Consider the following 11,909-nt stretch of genomic DNA (forward strand, 5'->3'; position numbering starts at 1 on the left):
TCCAGTCCTGAGGACTGGAGTGGGAACTTGTGGTGCCTTTTCTGGGCCCAGCCATGGTCACCCATGAGCCAATCAGCATGCACTTCCTCCCCTCTGAGGCCCATAAAAGCCCCAGGCTCAGCCAGAGCTGGACAGAAGATGGGACAACCAGCTGCAGAGAGGAGCTACCCTAGCTGCTGTGACTTGAACACTTGTTGGGATGACCTGTCTGCAGAGAGGAGCTACTCTCTGCTAGGAGCTGAACACTTGATAGGATACCCTGGCTAGGGAATGGAGCTTCCCCCTGAGAGACACCCTGGCTGTATAATAGAGCTACCCCCTGAGAATCTCCTCTGAGCCATTCTATCCTCTTCATCTTTCTCACCCTCCACTTGTCTGCGTACATCATTTTTCTTGGTCTCAGGACAAGAACTTGAGACCCCCCAAATAGTGAGGCTAAAAGAGTTGTAACACAAACAGGGATGAAACATGCCCCTTGCTTGCCACATTGCTGGCAAAGAGAAGGAGAGAAGAGCTGTGGCCCTCCAGGGGGCCCAGACCTGGGAGCTCCCCAAGCCAGGGCTGTGATTCTCTCTTTGGGGTCCTGTGGTTCCTGGCATATCGAAGTTTCTGGGTGCTACCACATACCCCGTTGCTAGCTGTGGAAGCTGCTTGCAGTGTGCCTTGTTTGGCCACAGTCTCACAGAGAGCCAGCACCAGTGCCAGCACCTGGAGCTGCGTGCCCCACCATGGCAGCTGGCATGTTTGACTGTGCAATGTTCAGACCCCACGCTCACTCACACACCCCTTGCTGCTCCATACTTGACTCCCCCTTGGCAAATATGGAATCCAGGCTGGTAGCATGAGCCAGGCGCAGCCTGCTAGACCAAGTGGGCAGAACAAGCCCAGCAGCCTGAGCAAAACTTGGATGCCTGTTGGGCAAAGGAATCACTGGCCACAAAGGTTTCTGGCCAGAAAAGCAACACCCCAAGTATCGTGCAACAAAATTACATAAAATTACATGAAAACCTCAAGATTATACACTCACATTATATTTCTATTGGACAGTGTTGGTCAACATTATACTTATAACCAATTGCCTTATTTGCATATGCCCTTTTTTCTTCCTAATATCTAGCTTTCACCAGACAAGGCAATTAACAGAAAAGATAAACTTTCAAGTTCTTTGATTTCTAGCCAAAGACTTCAAAGGTCCTACAACTACTTCCCCATTCTCTAGAGACTGTATTATTTAAATCAGTGTTTCCCAAACTTCCAGGATCACCAGAATTGCCTGGGGTGCTTGCTAAAGTTGAGCTGTCTAAGTCTCTCCCATATCTACAGAAACAGCTGCTTCTGGGACAGTCCTATGGCAGCAGTGTTTGGGAAACTTTTCATTAGGGAAGAAGAATCCACAATGGTTTTCCATTTGCATAGGACAAAATGTGCACTTTTTGAAACACTTCACAGCCTGGTTAAATCCTGTCTTCGCATTGTGGTTTCCTTCCCTGCTCCTTTCCACCACTTTTCAGTCACGACAACCTACTCATTAGGTTCTTTCTTGCTTTGGGTTGAATTAGTTTCTCCACCTGTCTGAAATGCCTCCTCCTGGCCCTTCTAAGCCTGATGGGTTCTAACTTTTTGTTACTGGCCCTTGTAAGAAGCTTGCCTGCATATTCTCCCTGCTCCAGACAAAGATAAGTGCCCTCTACTCCTTTATAGTATTTTTCCTCTAGAAAGGAACACAGTCCAGGCTGCACATTCGAATCACCTGAAACTTTTAAAACTGATGCTCAGGTTACTTCCCTAGAATTTTGAGTTGCTTGGTCTGTGGCAGGTCATGGCTGTTAAAATTTTTCTTTTCAACCTTCTCAGGATTACCAGTATTGAGAATCACATTTGGTGATTTGAGCACAGTCCTATTTCAGAAATTTATCACAAATTATTATAATTACTTGTTTATATAGATCTCTTCATCTTAGATTGAACACCTGGAGAATGTGAACAATGTCTTCTGTATCACAAATGCTGGGGGCGCAAAAAATGTTGAAATGCTTTTTCAGTGACGAGTTTAAGGAACTTCTCTTGGTGTGAGTTGATGAGTAGATGATAGAGGTAACAAAGGAATATGTGAAGAAAATTACTTAAATCAATTTTGAAAAATTTGAGGCAAATTGCTAAGATACTTTACACATTTCTCTGACATAACCTTGGACTTCTCCCCACATTCTCCTGTGCTCATTATGGCACGCCCCTTGGCATCATCTTTATCCATTAAGTGAAATTTGCTGGAGGAATCTCAAAAATCTTGTAGGAGTTGACTGCGGCCAAACTTTTATATGCGATTCTCACTTCCATAACTTTAATTTTTGTTTCAATTCCTGCAAAGCCTGTACCTAACTGGATTCTATTCTCCTCGCTTCATGGCTATACTGGCTTTCAAAACACCTCCAGTTGTTTTGCCTTTAAGTTTTGGTGTAATGGGCTATTTAACCTTCCAAACTGGCTGCACTGACCTTCATTCTCTTCATAAACAGAAACCTCTGAAAGATCTATGGAAGTGCCTTGCTTCTCTTGTCTCCATGTTAATTAAGGTCTACATAAGCTTCTTACTTATACTTTTATTTTTGTTATCTATTTTAAATGAATTTTTCTTAGCATTATATGCTTTTTCAAATGTAAAATATTCTCTTTTCTGAGAGGTTTTTTCTTTCTCCCTTTTTATTGTTTTCTTTGTTTATGTTAAATCCTATACTGTTCATCATACTCTGAGAGTAAAAATTAGTTATGTGTTTTTTATTTGTCCTTCCAACACTGCTCTTAACATATTATATGTTCCTGGACCCAAATCCTCATGTCTTCAGTTATTATTTTTTCTTAGTATGCAACGATAACTGTCAATTTGCATACCCAATATCTGTTCTTTTTAGTAAATAAATTAATATTTCAATTAAGCTCATTTTCCAATTTTGTGAGTATATTCTAGATTATCAGCATATGAATTCAGAAATTGAACTTTAACAGATTAGGAGCCTGTAATTAAGATGAAAGGTGAGTCAAACTCAAGTCCACAACTTAACATAAAGTAGCCTTAATGCATATACTAATTCTTGATGAAATGATCTCTTGTGACTTGATATTGGAAGACTAAAAACTTCATAAATCAGAAAAGGTACTTAATGAAGATATGTTCATTTCACCAACTGATAGGTTTTCAGAAGAGGAACCACATAATTATGACCTTCTGTGGTAAAGATAAAGATATGTAAAGATAATTTTAAAGAAAAACCTTAATTATAAGGATAATAAATAAGAAAACTTGAAAAAAAACAAAAATAATTCCCCGTAAACCCATAACCAGATTGGTGTTTCATGTATTTCATATATTTCTTTCTGGCATTGTGTGTGTACATGTATAATTTATAAATTTGTCTCATATCATAGATAGTTTCATATTCTGCTCTTATTCTTTACTTTATGATATTTTCTCCAATAAGTTTCTGAAGATATAATTTTAAATGACAGTATAATATTTAATCCATTCACACAAAGTTTTTAAAAATATTCTTCCACTGTTTAAATATTTTGGTTGTTCCATATTTGTGCTTCTATACTTATTGCTGTGATGATGAACACGTGTACATTAGGAATTATTCCAGAAGTGTTGTTACTAGGTCCAAAATCATGTAACCTTTGAAAGCCTATTCATACATAGTGCCAAATCATTTTCCAGGACAATTTACCAGTTTATATTCCTATCAGCATTGAATAAAAATATTTATAATTACACTGTACCCTCATCAACATTCAAAATATGGTCTGAATCCTTCTCAATTTAATGGGTGATAAATAATATAGTAGTGTGCATTTTTCTGACAATTAATGTGAATGAATGTTTATTCCTGTTTACTAGCTGTTTGCATTTCTTCTTTTGCATGTTTTTATTAGTTCATAATCTTTGCTTACTTGTGAAGTCATTTTACAGAAGTTAAAAGCATTATAGAAATGTAATTCCATTTTAGCCTATGCATTTATGGTTATAATTTTGGCTAATTCCAGTATCCACAGATTGCAGTCTCTATCCTGGTAAGGTCCTCCGTGGGTCTCTTTTTTTTTTTTTCTTTTTTAATTATTTATTTATTTATTTTTTTAAATTAAATTAAATTTTATTATTATTATACTTTAAGTTCTAGGGTACATGTGCATAATGTGCAGGTTTGTTACATATGTATACTTGTGCCATGTTGGTGTGCTGCACCCATCAACTCGTCATTTACATCAGGTATAACTCCCAAGGCAATCCCTCCCCCCGCCCCCCATGATAGCGTGTGTGATGTTCCCCTTCCTGAGTCCAAGTGATCTCATTGTTCAGTTTCCACCTATGAGTGAGAACATGCAGTGTTTCATTTTCTGTTCTTGTGATAGTTTGCTGAGAATGATGGTTTCCAGCTGCATCCATGTCCCTACAAAGGACACAAACTCATCCTTTTTTATGGCTGCATAGTATTCCATGGTGTATATGTGCCACACTTTCTTAATCCAGTCTGTCACTGATAGACATTTGGGTTGATTCCAAGTCTTTGCTATTGTGAATAGTGCCACAATAAACATACGTGTGCATGTGTCTTTATAGCAGCATGATTTATAATCCTTTGGGTATATACCCAGTAATGGGATGGCTGGGTCATATGGTACTTCTAGTTCTAGATCCTTGAGGAATCGCCATACTGTTTTCCATAATGGTTGAACTAGTTTACATTCCCACCAACAGTGTAAAAGTGTTCCTATTTCTCCACATCCTCTCCAACACCTGTTGTTTCCTGACTTTTGAATGATTGCCATTCTAACTGGTATAAGACGGTATCTCATTGTGGTTTTGATTTGCATTTCTCTGATGGCGAGTGATGATGAGCATTTTTTCATGTGTCTGGTGGCTGTATGAATGTCTTCTTTTGAGAAATGTCTGTTCATATCCTTTGCCCACTTTTCGATGGGGTTGTTTGTTTTTTTCTTGTAAATTTGTTTGAGTTCTTTGTAGGTTCTGGATATTAACCCTTTGTCTGATGAGTAGATTGCAAAAATATTCTCCCATTCTGTGGGTTGCCTGTTCACTCTTATGGGAGTTTCTTTTGCTGTGCAGAAGCTCTTTAGTTTAATTAGATCCCACTTGTCAATTTTTGCTTTTGTTGCCATTGCTTTTGGTGTTTTAGACATGAAGTCCTTGCCCATGCCTATGTCCTGAATGGTATTACCTAGGTTTTCTTCTAGGGTTTTTATGGTATTAGGTCTAACATTTAGGTCTCTAATTCATCTTGAATTAATTTTCGTATAAGGAGTAAGGAAAGGATCCAGTTTCAGCTTTCTACTTATGGCTAGCCAATTTTCCCAGCACCATTTATTAAATAGGGAATCCTTTCCCCATTTCTTGTTTCTCTCAGGTTTGTCAAAGATCAGATGGCTGTAGATGCGTGATATTATTTCTGAGGGCTCTGTTCTGTTCCATTGGTCTATATCTCTGTTTTGGTACCAGTACCATGCTGTTTTGGTTACTGTAGCCTTGTAGTATAGTTTGAAGTCAGGTAGCGTGATGCCTCCAGCTTTGTTCTTATGACTTAGGATTGTCTTGGCAATGCGGGCTCTTTTTTGGTTCCATATGAACTTTAAAGCAGTTTTTTCCAATTCTGTGAAGAAACTCATTGGTAGCTTGATGGGAATGGCATTGAATCTATAAATTACCTTGGGCAGTATGGCCATTTTCAGGATATTGATTCTTCCTATCCATGAGCATGGTATGTTCTTCCATTTGTTTGTGTCCTCTTTGATTTCACTGTGCAGTGGTTTGTAGTTCTCCTTGAAGAGGTCCTTTACATCCCTTGTAAGTTGGATTCCTAGGTATTTTCTTCTCTTTGAAGCAATTGTGAATGGAAGTTCATTCCTGATTTGGCTCTCTGTTTGACTGTTACTGGTGTATAAGAATGCTTGTGAATTTTGCACATTAATTTTGTATCCTGAGACTTTGTTGAAGTTTCTTATCAGCTTAAGGAGATTTGGGGCTGAAACAATGGGGTTTTCTAAATATACAATCATGTCATCTGCAAACAGGGACAATTTGACTTCTTCTTTTCCTAACTGAATACCCTTGATTTCTTTCTCTTGCCTGATTGCCCTAGCCAGAACTTCCAACACTATGTTGAATAGGAGTGGTGAGAGAGGGCATCCCTGTCTTGTGCCAGATTTCAAAGGGAATTTTTCCAGTTTTTGCCCATTCAGTATGATATTAGCTGTGGGTTTGTCATAAATAGCTCTTATTATTTTGAGATACGTTCTATCAATACCGAATTTATTGAGCGTTTTTAGCATGAAGGGCTGTTGAATTTCATCAAAGGCCTTTTCTGCATCTATTGAGATAATCATGTGGTTTTTGTCTTTGGTTCTGTTTATATGCTGGATTACGTTTATTGATTTGCGTACATTGAACCAGCCTTGCGTCCCAGTGATGAAGCCCACTTGATCACAGTGGATAAGCTTTTTGATGTGCTGCTGGATCCGGTTTGCCAGTATTTTATTGAGGATTTTTGCATCGATGTTCATCAGGGATATTGGTCTAAAATTCTCTTTTTTTGTTGTGTCTCTGCCAGGCTTTGGTATCAGGATGATGTTGGCCTCACAAAATGAGTTAGGGAGGATTCCCTCTTTTTCTATTGATTGGAATAGTGTCAGAAGGAATGGTACCAGCTCCTCCTTGTACCTCTGGTAGAATTCGGCTGTGAATCCATCTGGTCCTGGACTTTTTTTGGTTGGTAGGCTATTAATTATTGCCTCAATTTCAGAGCCTGCTATTGGTCTATTCAGGGATTCAGCTTCTTCCAGGTTTAGTCTTGGGAGAGTGTAAGTGTCCAGGAAATTATCCATTTCTTTTAGATTTTCTAGTTTATTTGCGTAGAGGTGTTTATAGTATTCTCTGATGGTAGTTTGTATTTCTGTGGTGATATCCCCTTTATCATTTTTTATTGCATCTATTTGATTCTTCTCTCTTTTCTTCTTTATTAGTCTTACTAGTGGTCTATCAATTTTGTTGATCTTTTCAAAAAACCAACTCCTGGATTCATTGATTTTTTGGAGGGTTTTTTGTATCTCTATCTCCTTCAGTTCTGCTCTGATTTTAGTTATTTCTTGCATTCTGCTAGCTTTTGAATGTATTTGCTCTTGCTTCTCTAGTTCTTTTAATTGTGATGTTAGAGTGTCAATTTTAGATCTTTCCAGCTTTCTCTTGTGGGCATTTAGTGCTATAAATTTCCCTCTACACACTGCTTTAAATGTGTCCCAGAGATTCTGGTATGTTGTATCTTTGTTCTCATTGGTTTCAAAGAACATCTTTATTTCTGCCTTCCTTTCGTTATGTACCCAGTAGTCTTCAGGAGCAGAGTATTCAGTTTCCACGTAGTTGAGCGGTTTTGATTGAGTTTCTTAGTTCTGAGTTCTAGTTTGATTGCACTGTGGTCTGAGAGACAGTTTGTTATAATTTATCTTCTTGTACATTTGCTGAGGAGTGCTTTACTTCCAATTATGTGGTCAATTTTGGAATAAGTGTGATGTGGTGCTGAGAAGAATGTATATTGTGTTGATTTGGGGTGGAGAGTTCTGTAGATGTCTCTTAGGTCTGCTTGGTGCAGAGATGAGTTCAATTCCTGGATATCCTTGTTAACTTTCTGTCTCGTTGATCTGTCTAATGTTGACAGTGGAGTGTTGAAGTCTCCATTATTATTGTATGGGAGTCTAAGTCTCTTTGTAAGTCTCTAAGGACTTGCTTTATGAATCTGGGTGCTCCTGTATTGGGTGCACATATATTTAGGATAGTTAGCTCTTCCTGTTGAATTGATCCCTCTACCATTATGTAATGGCTTTCTTTGTCTCTTTGAGGGTTTAAAGTCTGTTTTATCAGAGACTAGTATTGCAACCCCTGCTTCTTTTTGCTCTCCATTTGCTTGGTAGATCTTCCTCCATCCCTTTATTTTGAGCCTATGTATGTCTCTGCATGTGAGATGGGTCTCCTGAATACAGCAGACTGATGGGTCTTGACTCTTTATCCAGTTTGCCAGTCTGTGTCTTTTCATTGGAGCATTTAGTCCATTTACATTTAAGGTTAATATTGTTATGTGTGAACTTGATCCTGCCATTATGATATTAACTGGTTATTTTCCTCGTTAGTTTATGCAGTTTCTTCCTAGCCTCGATGGTCTTTACATTTTGGCATGTTTTTGCAATGGCTGGTATCGGTTGTTCCTTTCCATGTTTAGGGCTTCCTTCAGGGTCTCTTGTAAGGCAGGCCTGGTGGTGACAAAATCTCTAAGCATTTGCTTATCTGTAAAGGATTTTATTTCTCCTTCACTTACGAAACTTAGTTTGGCTGGATATGAAATTCTGGGTTTAAAATTCTTTTCTTTAAGAACGTTGAATATTGGCCCCCACTCTCTTCTGGCTTGTAGAGTTTCTGCCGAGAGATCTGCTGTTATTCTGATGGGCTTCCCTTTGTGGGTAACCTGACCTTTCTGTCTGGCTGCCCTTAAGATTTTTTCCTTCATTTCAACTTTGGTGAATCTGGCAATTATGTGTCTTGGAGTTGCTCTTCTGGAGGAGTATCTTTGTGGCGTTCTCTGTATTTCCTGAATTTGAATGTTGGCCTGCCCTACTAGGTTGGGGAAGTTCTCCTGGATGATATCCTGAAGAGTGTTTTCCAACTTGGTTCCATTTTCCCCCTCACTTTCAGGCACCCCAATCAGACGTAGATTTGGTCTTTTTACATAATCCCATACTTCTTGCAGGCTTTGTTCATTTCTTTTTCTTCTTTTTTCTTTAGGTTTCTCTTCTCGCTTCGTTTCATTCATTTGATCCTCAATCGCTGATACTCTTTCTTCCAGTTGATCGAGTCGGTTACTGAAGCTTGTGCATTTGTCACGTATTTCTTGTGTCATGGTTTTCATCTCTGTCATTTCATTTATGGCCTTCTCTGCATTAATTATTCTAGTTATCAATTCTTCCACTCTTCTTTCAAGATTTTTAGTTTCTTTGCACTGGGTACATAATTCCTCCTTTAGCTCTGAGAAGTTTGATGGACTAAAGTCTTCTTCTCTCATCTTGTCAAAGTCATTCTCCGTCCAGCTTTGATCCATTGCTGGCGATGAGCTGCATTCCTTTGGAGGGCGAGATGCGCTCCTATTCTTTGAATTTCCAGCTTTTCTGCCCTGCTTTTTCCCCATCTTTGTGGTTTTATCTGCCTCTGGTCTTTGATGATGGTGACGTACTGATGGGGTTTTGGTGTGGGTGTCCTTCTTGTTTGTTAGTTTTCCTTCTAAACGTCAGGACCTTCAGGTGTAGGTCTGTTGGAGATTGCTTGAGGTCCACTCCAGACCCTGTTTGCCTGGGTGTCAGCAGCAGAGGCTGCAGAAGATAGAATATTGCTCAACAGCAAGTGTACCTGTCTAATTCTTGCTTTCGAAGCTTCCTCTCAGGGGTGTGAGGTGTGGGGAGTCATTCTGCCCCTAGTGGGGGATGTCTCCCAGTTAGGCTACTCAGGGATCAGGGACCCACTTGAGCAGGCAGTCTGTCCGTTCTCAGATCTCAACCTCCGTGTTGGGAGATCCACTACTCTCTTCAAAGCTGTCAGACAGAGTCGTTTGCCTACGGGTCTCTTTCTTGTTCCCTTTTTATATACAAGAATATCTCATTTTATTGCACCTGCTTTATTGTGTTTTGCAGATAGTATAGTTTTTATGAATAGAAGGCTCGTGGCAAGCGTGCCTCAAACTAGTCTATTGGTGCCATTTTCCCAACAGCACATGCTCACTTTGTGTCTCAGTGTCACATTTTGTTAATTCTTCTGATATTTCAATCATTTTCATAACTACTGTATCTGTTACGATAATCTGTAATTTTTTATCTCTGATTTGAAAGGTTCCGGGGTGCCACAAACCATACCCATGTAAGACGATGAACTTAATTGATAAATGTATGTGTTCCAACTACTCCACTTACCACCTGCTCTCCCATCCTCCTTGCTTTCCTCCGGCCTCCCTATTCCCTGAGACACAACAATATTCAAATTAGGTCAGTTAAAAACCCTACAATGGCCTCAAAGTGTTCCACTAAAAGGAGAGGCACAAGTCTTTCACTTTAAATCAAAAGCTAGAAATGATTAACTTTAATGAGGAAGGCATGTTGAAAACTAAGACAGGTCAAAAGTAGGCCTCTTGTGCCAAATGGTTAGCCAAGTTGTTAATTCAAAAGAAAAGTCTTGAAGTAAATTACAAGTGTTACTTCAGTGAATACATGAATGATAAGAAAACAAAACAGCCTATTGCTGATATGGAGAAAGTTGTAGTGGTCAGGGTAGAAAATCAAACTAGCTACAGCATTGCCTTAAGCCAAAGCCTAATCTAGAGCAAGGCCCTAACTCTCTTCACTTATCTGAAGACTGGCAGAGGTGAGGAAACTGGAGAAGAAAAGTTTGAAGCTAACAGAGGTTGGTTCCTGAGGTTAACGTAAAAGTGTAGGGTGAAACAAACACTCAGTAGAAGCTGCGGCAAGTTTCCAGAATTTATGCAGCAAGTTTCCAGATCTTCTGCAGCATGTTTCCAGAAGATGTAGCTAAGATCATTGATGAAGGTGCCTACGCTAAACAACAGAGTTTCAATATAAACAAAAGTCTTCCTGTGGAAGAAGATACCATCCAGGACTTTCACAGCTAAAGAGAAGTCAATGTCTGGTTTCAAAGCTTCAAAGGTCAGGCTGACTCTCTCATTAGGGGCTGATGCAGCCAGTGAGTTTAAGTTGAATCCATTGTTCTTTCCCATTCTGAAAATCTCAGGGCTCTCAAGGATGACGCTAAATCTGCTCTGCCTGTGCTTTCTATAAATGAAATAATAAAGCCTAGATGATAAAACACCTGTCTACAGCATGGTTTATTAAATATTTTAAGCCCAGTGTTGAGACCTACTGCTCAGGAAAAAAGATTCCCTTTTTCTAAAACAAAAATTACTCTTCATTGAAATGCTCCTAATCATTCAAGAGCTCTGGTGGAGATGTACAAGGGGATTACTGTTGTTTTCATGCCTGCCAACACAGTTTCCATTCTGCAGCCCATGGATCAAGGAGTAATTTCAACTTTCAAGTCTTGTTATTGGCTGAATGCACCAAGTGTCAGTTTCAGTTGTGGGAACTGATTTTGTTACAATGTTGTCTCACTGCAGGAGCCATATATTGAAGACAATGTCTGGAAGCTTCCACTTTGTAATTGTTAGCCACCATGATAATCCAGTTTTTGAAATGGAGTTTTTTTCCCAGCTGGGGAAGTAGAATCCAAAGACAACCATCGTTACTCATAGCTCATGCTGTTTGCAACCCCATAGATAACATGTGGGTGTCGAAGAACATGTACTTGAAAACTGTGGACAAGTGCAACAAGTGTTTTCTGTCGGCATTCGTAACTCCAGGGCACGTAACATTTTTAATTATGCTTCATGACATAAGGCAAGAAGATGGAATAAAGAACTACTTTACTGATGTTTAGCATTTACACATAAAGTTTGCAATGAATCCATTTTATGAACCTAGTTCTCCTATTTGATCATGTGCATTTGACAGAAAAGTTCAGTTTCTTGGGAAAGGAAACACTTTTTAAGCTGAATGTAGAAAAATTCCGAAACAAATGATGTCACCTCAATGGAGTATACTCAGGAATGTGAACATTGTAAGTAACTTGATTAAATATCTTGGAAAAAATGTTTAAAAACTATTTTTCATAAGGCTTTAGCTGCCACGGATAATGATTCCTCTGATGGATCTAGGGAAAGTACATTGAAAACCGTCTGGACAGCATTCACTGTTCTAGATGCCATTAAGAACATTTGTGATTCCTAGGAGATCAAGCTATA

The 11,909-nt window shown here is 39.1% G+C and overlaps 1 pseudogene; it reads left to right on the forward strand.

Moving 5' to 3' along the window:
- The first annotated feature begins 11,244 nt into the window (after nt 1-11,244).
- On the forward strand, nt 11,245-11,656 carry LOC115899618 (annotated as a pseudogene).
- The last annotated feature ends 253 nt before the right edge of the window (nt 11,657-11,909 follow it).

This window comes from Rhinopithecus roxellana, chromosome 9 (genome assembly GCF_007565055.1).
Source record: "Rhinopithecus roxellana isolate Shanxi Qingling chromosome 9, ASM756505v1, whole genome shotgun sequence".
Classification (NCBI taxonomy): Eukaryota; Metazoa; Chordata; class Mammalia; order Primates; family Cercopithecidae; genus Rhinopithecus; species Rhinopithecus roxellana.